This window comes from Bos indicus, chromosome 22 (assembly GCF_029378745.1).
Source record: "Bos indicus isolate NIAB-ARS_2022 breed Sahiwal x Tharparkar chromosome 22, NIAB-ARS_B.indTharparkar_mat_pri_1.0, whole genome shotgun sequence".
Taxonomy (NCBI): Eukaryota; Metazoa; Chordata; class Mammalia; order Artiodactyla; family Bovidae; genus Bos; species Bos indicus.
The window spans coordinates 33,083,845-33,099,768 of record NC_091781.1 but is presented as its reverse complement, the minus strand read 5'-3'; the positions used below and the strand labels follow the sequence as shown (position 1 = coordinate 33,099,768).

Genomic DNA, 15,924 nt, shown 5'->3' with positions numbered 1-15,924 from the left:
AGGAATGGATGCCACATTTTATAAAGCTAGGGATGCTTGTTGTCCTCTAAGTTATGGATATACTAACAAAAAAAAATCTCTAAGACCATCATTCATGGATGACTCACTTCTTACTACAAAACTGAGAACTTTCAAGGTTCCTTAGATAATTTTTAACTCCTTGCAGTCTGCTATGCTCTCATGAGTATGAGAGAGATAGGTGTAGCTACAGCAGGCTCATGGAGTCTGCAACCCAGGGAGTATGGCCTCTTCCTTGAAGATCACCATCCATTATGAGGCTCATAGCAAAATCAAGGCTAGGAATAACTGCCAAATCATCTCACCTGTATAAGCAATGATTGGTCATCTTCTCCAGTGAGTCAAGTATTTGCCCAATGTGCTCAATCATTTCTTGGGTAAACTCTCCCACCTGTTTTTCAATGAGACGTTCTGAAGTATATAAAATTCCAAGTTTTGTTCTTGTTCAGTCACCCAGTTGTGTCCAACTCTTTTCAACCATGGACTGCAGCACACCAGGCATCCCTGTCCTTCACCATCTCCCAGAGTTTGCCCAAGTTCATATTCATTGCATCGGTGATGCCGTGCAGCCATCTCATCCTCTAATATCCTCTTCTCCTTCTGCCCTTGATCTTTCCCAGCATCAGGGACTTTTCCAATAAGTTGTCTGTTCACATCAGATGAACAAAATATTAGAGCTTCAGTTTCAGCATCAGTCCTTCCAGTGAAAATTCAGGGTTGATCTCCCTTAAAATTTACAGGTTTAGTCTCCTTGTTGTCTAAGGGATTTTCAGGAGTCTTCTCCAGCACCACAGTTCAAAAGCATCAAATCTTAGGAGTTCTGTCTTCTTTACAGCCCAGCTCTCACAACTGTATGTGACCACAGAGAAGACCATAGCCTTGACTATTTGGATCTTTGTTGGCAGAGTAATATCTCTGCTTTTCAACACTGTTTAGATTTGTCATCACTTTCCCCCAAGAAGCAATTGTTTTCTGATTTGATGGCTGCAGTCACAGTCCACAATGATTTTGGAGCCCAAGAAGAAATTTCTTACTACTTCCACATTTTCCCCTTCTATTTGCCATGAAGTAATGGGGCCACATGCCATGATCTTAGTTTATTTAATATTTAATCTGAAACTGGCTCTTTCACTCTCCTCTTTCACCCTCATCAAGAGGCTTTCGTTCCTCTTTGCTTTCTGCCATTAGAGTGGTATCATCTGCATATCTGAGGATGTTGATGTTTCTCCCACCTATATACTTGCCATGAGAACCTCATGAATTGTATAAAATTCCAAGTTTTCTGGTAGCTAAATCCTTGGCCTGATTCCTGAAATGGGTCTTCTACTTTCAGCTTAAAACAGATAACTAGAATCACTTTCTGTCCAGCATATACTAGAGCTCTGGGCACATATCTTAAATCTCTCTAAACTCCAGTTTTCCTCATAGTACAATAGGAATGCTATTGTATCCACATTTTACCTTTTGGTTGATTATGGAATATAACATTTTTCTTTGTAGCTGTAGTTATACTATATTGTAAAATTCTCAGACCAACAGATGTAGTAGATGTAATGTGTTTTATGATTATAAAGGATCAGTACTTAAACCAAACAAGTAAGCTATGCACACAAGGAGGAATGCTTGAGACTGTTCTGCCATACCTGTTCACCACTAGAGATTTCATAAGTCCTGTAAAATGCTAAAAAGAAGAGAGCCCTGAATCTGCATATATCATCTTATGTTCTTTCTTTTAGTCTAACTTACTGATTCTCAAGCTTTAGCATGCTTAAGTATTACTCTTTCAGGTTATATATACCAAGCCACTCTGCCCTACTGTGTAGACAATTCAAGGATTTTTAGGAATAGCTTTTGCATAAGTTTCTTATTATCTCTAAATTTAATCTAATTCATCTCTTTGTAAGAGAAAACTCTGTGGCATTACTACTTATATTACTGGGTGTATTCTGGTCCAAGCGCTTACAGTGAAAGCTCCTAAATGTTTCTGAGCCTCAGTTTCCTTCTTAGTAAAATGTAGTAATAAAACCCACCTTAAAGATTTTAGTGAGGACCTAATTCAAGACTAGGTACCAAAAATTCTGTGTGTGATGGGTGGCACATTGTATCTGCTTAGTAAATGTTATTTCCTTTCCCATCGTACATGCCCTACAGCCCATCCCATGCTGAAAATCAGAAATGGGTGGTCATTCCCGGTTCAAAGCCATGCAGCTGTTTTCTATTGTCCTTAATTTGCTTTCATACATTGTATAACTGCATACACTCCAAAATACTCATTGATGAGTAGAATTCTTTTGGATACATGTTTGTGCAGTTTTGCATGTCTTGTCAAGTTAGGTGAATAAAAGGATGGATACATCAACTTTAACCAGAAGCTAAGACTTGAGATTTCCCTAGAAAACCTGCTGCTCTATATGATCTGACAGAGGTTGACGGGCTTTTGATATTGAATCTGTTTAAATGCCCACTTTGGCCAAAGAATTTTGAAAGAGGGAAGAATTAGATGAGATTTGAGTCTTCCCATGTTTTTCAGTCTCACCAACCTTAATTGCATTTTTACTGATAGCAGACAACACCACGTGAAAGAGCTTGTTCCTATTAAAGTCTCAACACTTGTGAAAGTTGTTGGCTTATTCTTAATTTGGGGTGAATCTGGGAGTTAAACATAAATACTGGCACTGCTCATCCATCGATCAGTGCACACCCTACAAGATGACCAATATTTGAAAGATTGATAATATAAAATTAAGTACTGGTGAGGGTATAGAATAACTGCAAATTTCATACTTTTCTGGTAAGAATGTCAAGTGCTAAACGACTTGAGACTACTATCAATCTGTAACAAAATACTTGCTTCCTCTATAACCAAGCAATCCTACTCCTAACATATGTCCACAAGATATTAAACAGTTATGTCTTCAAAAAGATCATATATGCTTTTAGCAGCTATATTCACAACAGACAATATCTGTCCATAGGAAAATGACAAATGAATCATGATGTGTTCATAAAATCACACAGCAATAAAAAAGAACCAACTACACATACACTCAACATATGTATGAAACTCAAAAATTTTATGTTGAATGAAATAACCAAGTTATAATACAAAAGAGTTCATAAGGTGTAATTCCATTAATGTGAAGTGAACAAATAGGCAAAAGCAATCTATGCTCTTAGCAGTATAGATATCATAGATAGTATCAGATACTATCATAGTCAGAATAGTATCTGAATTTGCCTGTGGTGGGTAGCTGATGGCTGGAAAGGGTCACATTTACATCTTTCTGTGGGATGAAAATGTTCTAAATATTGATATGGATAATGTCAATATATAAACAGTTATAAAGGTGTGCTTTAAAAATTTGTAGATTTCATTATATTCATATTATACTTGAAATTCCAAATAACCTATATATTGCCATGGAAGAGATTTAGTAGCATAAGATATATCACAATAAATTAGTGACTTTATATGAAAAACTTTCTGAATATCCAGTTTCTTCAGCAAATATGTAGCATTGAAAAAAAGGGATAGAGAACTACTATTAAAGGTTTAAAATGATTTAATAAACAATAAACATCAGTCAAATGCAATTTATGTGAACTTTCTTTGGGTTCTAATTTATTTTTAACTTAGGTTTATTTTTTAGTCAGTTGGGGGAAAATTGAATGTGGACTGGTTGCTAAATTATATTAAGGGTATATTACTAATTTTATTAGATATGATAATGCTATTGTGTCTCAAAGTAAAATAAGAGTGTTTCTGGGATTTTCATTATATCTTTCAACTAATACAGTGAGAGCAGAGGTGAAACAAGAAAGGCTAAGTGTTATTCAGGAGTAAATCCAGTTTTATGACTTGAGTGACTAAAATATAATAAAAATAATAAAGCAATATCAGAATGGCATGAGGGTATGAGTAATGAGTCCAAGTGTTGATGTTTCCAATAAACCATTCAAGAGATTGTTTGCTATGTGGCCAACACTTCTGGACTGGAGAGGAAAATGGAGGGAGTCACCAGTCCTTCAAACTGCAGCTCTGAGTTGTGTGGGGGTATTTTCTGCATTGATTCTTTAAAAAAATTTTTATTTTATATGGAGTATGGTTGATTTACAATGTTGTGTTAGTTTCAGGCCTATGGCAAAGTGATTCTGTTATACATATATCTATTCTTTTTCAGATTTTTTTCCCATTTAGGGTATTATAGAGTATTGAGTAGAGTTTCCTGTGCTATATAGTAGGTCCTTGTTGGTTATCTATTTATACATAGTAGTGTGTATATGTTAATTCCAATTTATCCACCGCCCCCCCCCCCACCCCCGCCAACACACACACACATTTCCAGTTTGGTAACCATACGTTGGTTTTCTTTGTGAGTCTTTCTGTTTTGTAAATAAGTTTATTTGGATAAATTTTTAAATTCCACAGATAAGTGGTATCATACAGTATTTGACTGATTTATTTGTTTAGAATGATAATCTCTAGGTTCATCCATGTTGCTGCAAATAGCGTTATTTCATTCTTTTTATGGCTGAGTAATATTCCATCATATGTATGTACTACGTCTTCTTTAACTACTCATCTATAGATGGATATTTTGGTTGCTTCTATGTCTTGGCTGTTGTGAATAATGCTGCTATGAACATTGGGGTGTATGTATCTTTTAGATTTATGACTTTCTCCAAATATATGTCAAGTTGCGGCTCTGAGTTTGAAAGAGAGCAGATGAATAGAACAGAAGTGGGCAGAAGCTGAAGTCCCTCAACCCTCAAAGAGTAGACAATGGAAGTAGAGACCCTCAAGGATGCTAAGAAGGACTAATGAGGGAAAACTGGGAGGAAAATAAAAACCAGTAAGCCCAGGAAAGTTGGGAATAGCAAAAAGTATCTTTTGAATATCACTCAGCAAATATTTTCTGAGCACCTGCTATCCAGGCACTGGGATGGGGCTGTTGACAGATCACTGATGACACCTTCCTGGGGCTGTCCCAGTGGGCTGCCTGGGGACAAGCACGAGGTGGCAGTAATGGAGAGCAATCAAGACATTGAGTGGTTGGTTACTCTTACCAGAATGGTAGGAGAGAAAGCAGAGTAAGCTGGTGATGGAAATTTGAAAATGCTCTCTCCTCCTAGAGCTGATGCAGCAGAGGATCATCTTCCTGCGAGAGCAAAGCCTCTTGACACTGCTCTCATCATAGGCCCATCCTTGGTGTGATATAATTGGAATCGAGAATCATTGCATTTCAAGCAAGGAAGTTCAGCATAGGGCCCTGCAGTCAACCACATTGCAAAAAAAAAAAAAAAAAGCCGGAAAACAGTAATCTCTCCAGCAGAGAATTAAAGGTGACCTACTTTTAGACTTCTGGGCTTAGCATGCCCGAGTGGAGACCCTATTTGCCAAGTCTCGGCCCACAGTTAATTTACTTTCGTTTTATTTTTCCTATTCCTGGATTGAATTATCATCACCTTCCTGAAAAGCTGTGTGTGTAATGGAAAAGCTGACACCAGCCAAAGTGGATTGTAGCAGCCCAAATGAGTCTCCTATTATCGCCCTATTACATGAGGAACAGCCTTCTCTTTGCCCTTCATTCATCACCTGCTAACTATGAAAACCTAATCAAGCCACTGTGTTTTAATGGCAGAAGTTCTGCTCCCTGATTTGTGCTGCTCAACCCACCCCCACCTGGCCCCAATTCCAGGAGCAGACAGATGAGTTGCATTTGGAGCTGAAATTATTGTGTGAGAAAATCACAGTTAGGGGCAAGGAGATTTTTTTCCTTTGCCTCCATGGGACAGAAAGCATTAAAGTCCAAAACAGACTCACACACTCAGACCAGAGGACTTCAGCTTTGCCTTGTGCCTCCTGCTGAAGGCTTTCAAGATCCCTACTGATGTTTTCATAAGCATTTTCAGGGTATTAAAAATATATCCTAGGAAATGATTTTAATCGTGGGTGTTTCCTGGCCTGTGTCACACACAGTATACACTTATGACAATTTATCCCGCCCCTCCACCATGCCCTAAAGCAAGGGCCATTTGTGAAATCTAATTATACTTATTTCTTTCTTTAAAAAGAAGGACATTTTTAGATCTTTCACCAGGCACACTTCTCACGCTTGGAAGATTTTTGATATTTTTTTCCCCTTGGCTGGGGATTTTATTTATTTACTTGAGAGCCCCCAAATGATTGGAGGCCTGATATTTATTTATTTTAACACCAATTTCCACAGGACACTGTGTAGGAGACAATGTAAACTCTCTATAGTGAAGAACTTCAGTTCTGAAAGCTTCTTGGCTGTCGCTTCCCATTAATTTTTTTTTTTTTTTTTTTTAAGTCATGGGTGATCTCTCCTCTCCTGGCAGGGCTGAGAGTTCATGAGAGTTCATGGCTGTTTCTAACTCGGAACTTGCAGAAATAGAAAAATATGCTCCTCGAGATCATCATTCTCTCCTATTTGCAGCTGCTCACCCATCACAAGGGCTTCCCTGGTAACTCCGGTGGTAAAGAGTCCACCTGCAAAGCAGGAGACCCCAGTTCTATTCCTGGGTTGGGAAGATCCCCTGGAGAAGGAACAGACTGCCCACTGCATTCCTCTGGAGAAAAGATAGGCTACCCACTCCACTATTCTTGGGCTTCCCTGGTGGCTCAGCCAGCCACCTGCAATGTGGGAGACCTGGGTTCGATCTCTGGGTGGGAAGATCCCCTGGAGAAGGAAACAGCTACCCATTCCAGTATTCTGGCCTGGAGAATTCCACGGACTGTATAGTCCATGAGGTCCCAAAGAGTCGAACACACTTGAGTGATTTTCACTTTTACCAATTATAGGGCAAAACACAACTTGGTTCCAGACCCACGAGTGATCCATGCCATTATCACAGGCACAAAAATATATACATTTTTTAAAAGCAGCTTTGTGAAGATGGATATATCCTTGGGCTAGTGTTTGTGTTGAATCTCAAACACTTGGTGAAAGCAGAAATGAGGAAAACAAAATGCAGATCGAATCCGGGGAATTTCCATTTCCTCAGTTTGGTTTACTAGAGAATCAGTCCATAGAAGATGATGATGCCATTTGCACCAAGTCAGACTGGCTGTTTGTCAAGGGAGTCTAGCATTCTATTTGTATTCTTACCTAGCCCACATGTTTAATGATGTCTCTTCTCCATTTCTCATCCAGACATATTTTTTTTATCTGCTTTCAATGCTAATACCTCCTTGTCCTGTTTTTCAAATTAAATATTGTACTTAAAATATTAATACTCCTTGCTCTTTGATTCTTTGTTTATTCACCTTATGCAAAACACAACAGTGAGCCCTCCATGTATATTAAATGCTACTGTATGGGCAGATTCAATGACTTATTAATGACTTTTCCATGATATGAAGAGCTAGGGCTTTATATAATCATGCAATTCTTATTCAGAAATGCTCTGCTGGTACTACCCTGTAGGGAAAAAAGTGAAATACGTCTATCTTTTCAAAGAAAAAATGACTTGTTTTGTGAAGACCATTGTAGAGACAACTAAGCATTGAAAGTGGGCCAAGTTACTTCAGTCTCCAAGGAAGTTAGCTCGTGTCTTGAAGTATCTGGGTATATAAATTATTGTAAAATTTTTTGAAGTTAAAACCATGTACCATAAAGGTGTATAGTTCAGTGAATTATCATGAAGTGTACAGTCAAAAATAGTATATGTTTAAGGTGCCTTATTCTTGTCTCTGGCCCATATTGGGTTATTTCTGCTTTGTGTATGATTTATAGGTGGTGTTTGTATACATTTTTAAAAGGCCTAGATATGAATCTTCTGTCTATTGTATATGTTAATAACCCACTATGGAGGCTAAATTTTCACTCTTTTGATGTCTTTTGATGAATTGAAGTTCTTAATTTTATTGCAGTCCAATTTATCAAGCTTTTCCACTATGGTTAGTAGGAAAAAAAGTGTTTTTTCTGTTTTAAATATCTCTGCCTATTCCACCATCATAAAGTCTTCACTATTACTTCCTAGAAGATTTACTGCTTGTCCTTCATAGTTAGATCTACTTTACTCAGAAATTTACTTTAGTATTTGTGTGAGAGTCACAGGATATCACTAGAATGTTTGTGGAAGATGCTTGCCTTGGTTAGTTTATCTCTTATATAGATCCTTCTGGCTGCAATATGAAAGATGGACAAAGTGTGGATCAGGGAGACTATTTTGAATCTTCTGCCTCAGTAGTTTAGGTGAGAAATGATTAGGGTAAGGAATTGGGTGGAAGCAGTGAAAATGGAAAGAAGTGGCTGGATTTGAGATACGTCTCAGAGGTTGAGCCTTCTAATTTTACAGTTGGAGGGAGAGAAGAAGACAACTTAAGGATGCTTCCTTGGTTCTTGACTTGAACAACTGGGTGAGTGATGATATTATGGGAATGAATGAGTGAATGAATGAACCAGTGGACTTGTCCAAGATAATTAGTCAAGTCGTTGGCCAAACTTGAGCTGCCAGGTGTTTAACTTTTTTCCATTATACCAGCATAATTCAGAGAATATGCCACTGAAGTCTAGTTTCAAAGTATTCTAGAAAAACAAAGTAACAATCTCTGGTTATGTAATTTGGGATATTTTATGTATTAACTCCCTTGGTGATTTAATATACACATTACTTAAGTCTCTGAGAACCTCTGCAAGAACAAAAAATATTTCTTTGGCTTTATGTAACCTAGTATTTCTCAATTTTTTTCCATAAAAGCATTTTAAAAGGGATACTTGTTAATATTTCTATGAAATGAATGTTAATATTCTATGGAATCATCTTTAGGAAAAGTTTTTGTTCAATTTACTACCATGTTAACATATATAAAACACACACACACACACACAGTAGACTATGGCCTTACTGTAGTAAACATCATTGTTTTCAAGTTCGTCCATTTCTGCAATCTTACACAAGTGGTAAAATGTCTTTTAACTGCCCTTTCTCAAGGGCAGTTCCCTGTGTTATAATAATTGAAAATTAAGAAGTTACAGAGTCGTAATTAAATTGTCCCCTTTGAACCTTTGTTGACTGAAGCTGCATATTAACCACATCCCATTCAGACAGGAGTAGCAAGAAATATTCAGAACACCAACTGCTACAAGATAACATAACAAGCTTTGACAGCTTCCTAATTACCTGACTATCCAGTAGTTAAGAACTCTTTAACACTGTAGCAATTCTCTTCTTTGCACATAAGTCAAAAGGTATATCTAATTTGCTATTTAATTGATATCTATATTGCTGCTTTAAAAGGAAATTACACTCTCCAGTATGTTTAACTATTAATTTGTAACCTTTGATCTGCATATGAGAAATAATTATAAAAAGAAACTACTTATGTTATCAACTACGATGATGTCAATAATAGATAAATCTAGAAAATGCAACTAAAAATGAGTCCTTTTTTTTTTAAGCAAGCTTTTTTTCCTCAAGGTCTAACCCACTTTCTGTTTAATGGTTATGTATTCTTGCAAATTTCATTTCACCCTGCTAAACTTTCTTGTTCTCATCTGTAGGAGGGGGAAAATAATCAACTTAGGGTCACCATGGACATCAAATATAAAATGATGCACGTACAAGGGTTAGAATGGAATCTGATCCATTGAGAACAATGATAGGGCTTCAGCATAGAGAGTAATTTTACTTGCCTTGTGCTGTGCTAAGCTCTTAACAGGCATATTCTTGGCTGAAGTCCACAAGAGCCCTGTGAGTTGGGTAGCATCACTGATCCCGTTTTATAACAACAGCAACAAGAAAAAAAAATGTGGCCTAAAGTCTCCAAGTAACGTGGCCAAGGCCAAAGAGCTAGTAAGTGATGGAGGTACACTGTGACCTAAGTCTATCAGTGTGCAGAAAGTCATACTCTTCCTACTGAAAGAGTCTTGTGAAAATAATCATTCTACAAAAGAAGGAGAGGAAGCAGAGAGTATCTATACATTAAAGTAGTGTGGATGGATAGCCGTTATGGAGAACGGTATAGAGATTCCTTCAAAATCTAGGAATAAATCTACCATATGTGTGTGTGTATGTGTGTGTGCTCAGTTGTGTCCAACTCTTTGAGACCCCATATAGTGCACCAGGCTCTTCTGTCCATGGGCTTTTACAGGTGAGAATACTGGAATGGGTTGCCACTCTCTTTTCCAGGGCATCTTCCCAATCCTGGGATTAAACCCACATCTCTTGCATCTCCTGCTTTGGCAGGTGGATTGTTTATCACCAGCACCACCTGGGAAGCCCTAAATCTTCCATATGACCCAGAAATCCCACTACTGGGCATATATCTGGAGAAAGCCACAATTCTAAAAGACACATGTACCCCAGTGTTCGCTGCAGCACTATTTACAGTAGCCAGGACATGGAAGCAATCTAGAAGTCTGTCTGCAGATGAATGGATAAAGAAGATGCGGTACATATATACAATGGAATATTCAGACCAGATCAGATCAGTCGCTCAGTCATGTCCGACTCTTTGCGACCCCATGAATCGCAGCACGCCAGGCCTCCCTGTCCATCACCAACTCCCGGAGTTCACTCAGACTCACGTCCATCGAGTCAGTGATGCCATCCAGCTATCTCATCCTCTCTCGTCCCCTTCTCCTCTTGCCCCCAATCCCTCCCAGCATCAGAGTCTTTTCCAATGAGTCAACTCTTCGCGTGAGGTGGCCGAAGTACTGGAGTTTCAGCTTTAACATCATTCCTTCCAAAGAAATCCCAGGGCTCATCTCCTTCAGAATGGACTTGTTGGATCTCCTTGCAGTATTAATCAGCCATAAAAGAGAACAAATTTGAATCAGTAGTAGTGAAGTAGATGAACCTAAGCCTGTTATGCAGAGTGAAGTAAGAAAGCAAAAAACAAATATCGCATATTAAAACATTTATATGGAATCTAGAAAATCTGTATGAACCTGTTTGCAGGGAAGGAATGGAGATACAGATGTAGAGAACAGACTTGTGGAAACAGCAGGGGAAGGAGACAGTGAGATGAATGAAGAAAGTAGCATTGACATATATGTACTATTATGTGTGAAATAGGTGAGAAGTTGCTGTATAACACAGGGAGCCCAACTTCATGCTCTGTGATAACCTAAAGGGGTGGGATGGGAGAAGGGGAGGGAGGCATAAGGGAGGGGATATATGTATGCTGCTGCTGCTGCTGCTAAGTCGCTTCAGTCGTGTCCGACTCTCTGTGACCCCGTAGATGGCAGCCCACTACGCTCCGCTGTCCCTGGGATTCTCCAGGCAAGAATACTGGAGTGGGTTGCCATTTCCTTATCCAATGCATGAAAGTGAAAAATATGTATAATTATGGCTAGTTATAATTATTGTATGGAGGAAACCAATACAATATTGTAAAGCAATTCTCTTCCAGTTAAAAAAATAAACTAAAAAACAAAGGAAAACAGTAAAGTAGTACAGACTGAAATAACTTGTCCATTCCCCACAGAAAGGATCTAGATCATGTATAAAGATTGTTTATTATAAACCAAAATGATATTTAAAACCTTAAACCCACCAATCTCACTAGACTTAATACTTCCTTTCAGATAAACACATGCTTGTTTAGAGAATTCTGGGTTAACTGCCATACAAGGAATATCAGAAATAAAATGAATTTCCTCCCTTTAAAAAGCTAATAGTCTAGTAGGAAGAGAATACAGTGTCAGGCATATATTATTTCATCCCTAAGTATATGAGAGGTAGCTCCTTGAATATGATGATTTTAGACCAACACAGATAAGATTGTAACCAAACATAAGGCATGACGTCAGTCAGTCGGCTCAGCCACTCAGTCACGTCCGACTCCTTGTGACCCCATGGACTGTAGCATGCCAGTCTTCCCTGTCCATCACCGACTCCTAGAGCCTACTCAAACTGATGTCCATTGAGTCGGTGATGCCATCCAACCATCTCATCCTCTGTCGTCCCCTTCTCCTCCTGACTTCAATTTTTCCCGGCATCAGGGTCTTTTCCAATGAGCCCGTTCTTTACATCGGGTGGCCAAAGTATTGGAGTTTTGGCTTCAGCCTCAGTCATTTCAATGAATATTCAGGATGATTTCCTTTAGGATAGACTGGTTGGATCTCCTTGCAGTCCAAGGGACTCTCAAGAGTCTTCTCCAATACCACAGTTCAAAAGCGTCAATTCTTCGGCACTCAGCTTTCTTTATAGTCCAACTCACATCCATACATGACCACTGGAAAAACCATAGCTTTGACTAGATGGACCTTTAATGGGGAAGTAATGTCTCTGCTTTTTAATATGCTATCTAGGTTGGTCATAGCTTTTCTTCCAAGCAGCAAGTGTCTTTTAATTTCATGGCTGCAGTTACCATCTGCAGTGATTTGGGAGCCCCCAAAAATGAAATCTGTCACTATTTCCATTTTTTCCCCACCTATTTCCATGAAGTAATGGGACTGGATGCCATGGTCTTTGTTTTCTGAATGTGAGTTTTAAGCCAACTTTTTCACTCTCCTTTTTCACTTTCATCAAGATATGACATAGAGAAACACTTTTTGAGAGATGTGAACAAGGAGTATTTGGGTAATTGCAAAAGGTTTTTTCAGAAGAAAAAACTCTTCATCTGGATGCAATTAGAATACGTGTGTTGACTGGACAGTTTGATACAGTTGTACACAGAAGGATATGTCTGGTATGTACTTGTCAGTTGTTCCTAGGAAGCCCAAGGTAGTCAGCCTGTTTGGAAGTAAATTCACTAGGAAGTGAGAGAAACAGTGATGTTTCCAGGACAGGAAGTTTATATTTGATGAAAAACAAACTCTTCACAATGTTTTTTAAGTTGCATGATGCCTTTGGTTTGTAACTTCGTAAGAATTTTAAAAATGATTCAGCAAAATTTCTGAGAAATATACCCTTCAAAAATTTTAGAACCTTATTTCTTTATTTCTACAAATACAGTTTTAATTTTCATTCATGTCAAATACACTCTCATTACCTTTTTGTTTCCCAGACCAAACCAACCTAAGCATCAGCTTTTTCCATACAAGTTACATCAAATGTTGTAATTCTAAATATCTAATGAAACATACTTACTCCATGCTAAGTTGACTCTTGTTTGTATCATTGTTAATAGCTATGTGCTGTTCTTTAGTCTTGCCTACCTAGAGGCTCAAAGAAGGACCAGACATTATCTATGTTTCCCATATCATCTTCTCTATGACTTTTCTCATTTACCATACTTCTTCCAAGAAATGTTTCAAACTTTTGAAGTTCTCATATATATATAGTTGTAAGTTTCATGTGTTTGAACCATCTTTTGCTTCTCTCTTCTTTCGCATTTTGTAAGAACCCCTAGGAAAACATAATCACTTCCCCATAGTCATCCACAAGTTAGATTAAGAGGTCTTTTATTGAGTACTTCTCTTCTGCTCCTTCATTCTGAAAAGCCACATATTCAATTTTGTACATTTTTTAAATTGTTAGCACAAAAGGATGCCTCTCTTTTTTCTAAATACCTTAGCTTTGTACTAACAACAGGAACCTGATGGCTAAAACGGTTTCACTGAAAGTTTCACTTCTCTGTAGACTAAAAGTCCTTAACCCTTCCTAGTAGAAAATATATTTAAATAGTTTAATAAAAGTTATAAGTCCTCCTCCTAGGGAAAGAAAATCTTATGTTGTCAAAATATCAGATGAATAAGGACTAAAACCTCTTCCTTGCCTCTTTCTAGGCATGTGATCATGGACATACTACCCACTTCTAGTCTTCTGGCAAAAATTAGCATCTATATATTTGGGTTTTCATAAGGATTAAATGAGATACTCCATATAACAGGGCATAGCTTGTTGCCTGGCTTAATCAGTGTTTGTTATCATGTTCTTCATAAAGCATTTGTATTTAGTGTCTCAGGCTTTGCAGTGGGAATGGAAGTCAGAGCAGGGAAGCTGGTCTTTTGAGACTTTTGTGAAAATCTGAAGAGTAATTTCCAGGTCAAGAACTGTGGTGGGAAAAGCGTTTTTCATTTCATTTCCAGGCCAACCAGGGGTTGCTTCTTGCAGCCCTCTTATAAATGAGGTCAGGGAGAAAAACAAACCTTGTTGAAAAACACAAAGAAACAGAACCTGGTCAAAGCACAGAGAATCTGCCTGCAACACCAAGAATTAAGATTTAGGATTGTTTTGCTCATTTACCATTCAGAGCAGCATTATCAAAATATCCACTTAGCAGTTAAGAAAATTGCCTCTGATTTAATTATCGCTTGAGTCTTCCCTTATCTCAAGGAATATATTAGAATATCTGTTGTTGTCTAAATATGCAGTAAACAATGACAAGTCAGATTTTGGTATGCTATACACCATCCTCCCCAGGTCAAGTAATTGATAGGACAAGGTAATTCAGAGTGACATTACTCAAGATAGGTAAAATGCAAGCCAGACATGTAACTTTAGTATCTGGATCACCAAGCCTCATAACTTTTTCTTTGAGTTCATCTGACCTCCATGTTTGTTGTTCCTACCTACAGTCTCAAAATATATGATGTGTCTCTCCACGTATATATCTTCTTGAATTTCAGTTTTAGCTTCTCCCCAGCGTGGAGATGGCTGTCTTCTCCTTACATGTGGTAGGATGTCCTTACAATCATCCCTCTCATGTCTTTCCTTATTAGGGCACTAATCCCATCAGTGAAGGCTCTGCTCTCACAACTTAATCAACTCCAAAAGACCTCACCTCCAAATATCATCCCACTGAGGATGTAGGCTTCACCATGAATTTTGAGAGGACACATTCAGTCAATAGCATGTAACCATGTGCAGACACTGTACTCAGTACTTGGTTTTCAGGATACATGGGGAACAGACCAAAATGACTGCTGCCTTTAGGGAGCTGGTTATTGGTGGGAGACTAGTTCATCCAGTAACCAAATGTAAAAAATCAACTGTAATAAGTAGCATAAAAAGATAGGGCAAACTGATTTTGAAGATTTGGGGAGGAAATGACTTAATTGAAGAAGTCAGGAAGGCTTCTATGTTTGAGACTCAAAGTATGTAAAAAAAAATTAACCAGATCATAGGAGAGAGGAGGAGGATGGACAGAAGCTCAGAGAATGTACAGAATGAAACATAATGGCACATTCAAAGAAGTCAAGGAAAGCCCCTGGAGCTAGGACTTAGACAGCAAGCAGGAGTATGACACAGGATAACACTGAAGTGGCAGACAGGGACAGATTCTGTAGGACTTGGTAGGCTTTGTCTCAAACACTTATCTTTATCAAAATCTAATCTGATTCTCATTCTAATAGGGCATTCCTTTTCAGGGAGCCTGGCATGCTGCAGTCCATGAGGTCACAAACAGTCAGACACAACTGAGCGACTGAACTGAACTTTCATTAACTAAGGTTGTTGAGAGTATTTAAACCATCACTTGTCTATCTTCAATTTTTTAAGCAAACTGTGAATTAATTTAGAATCTTCTTCTTATATATTCAGAATAGTCACTCTAAATTCAGGATCTTTATCCTGGTGAGATTTACAACAAAGTAGATGATGGGACCTCCTCTTCCAACTCCTGGAGTTTCTGACTTCACAGATCTAGGATGGGACACAGACATCTTATCATTTAAACCTTCTACTAGTGATTCTGATAGGAAATAAAGTCTGGAAACTATTGCCTTAGAAATTCACTTTTGTATATTACCAATTTATTCACAGATAATATCAACTTCAGTAGAATAGATAATATTACCAGGTACTTTTGGAAATTATCTAATGGGGAAGTAATTTACAGCAAGATCTTCCTCTCCCAATATAACTGGGCTTTGTGATATTTTATTTCTTGGGGATCTTCTCTATTAAGAATATATCTATGTGTTTATAATCCCTTCTTTTGCTTTTCTCCTTGCAGAATTTTGGTCTTTATAAGTTGGCATCTCTATT

At 38.0% G+C, this 15,924-nt stretch overlaps 1 protein-coding gene across 2 annotated transcripts in view; it reads left to right on the top strand.

Moving 5' to 3' along the window:
* TAFA1 (TAFA chemokine like family member 1) overlaps window positions 1-15,924 on the top strand; it is a 510,409-nt gene that overhangs the window by 274,023 nt on the left and 220,462 nt on the right. The window lies entirely within an intron of this gene.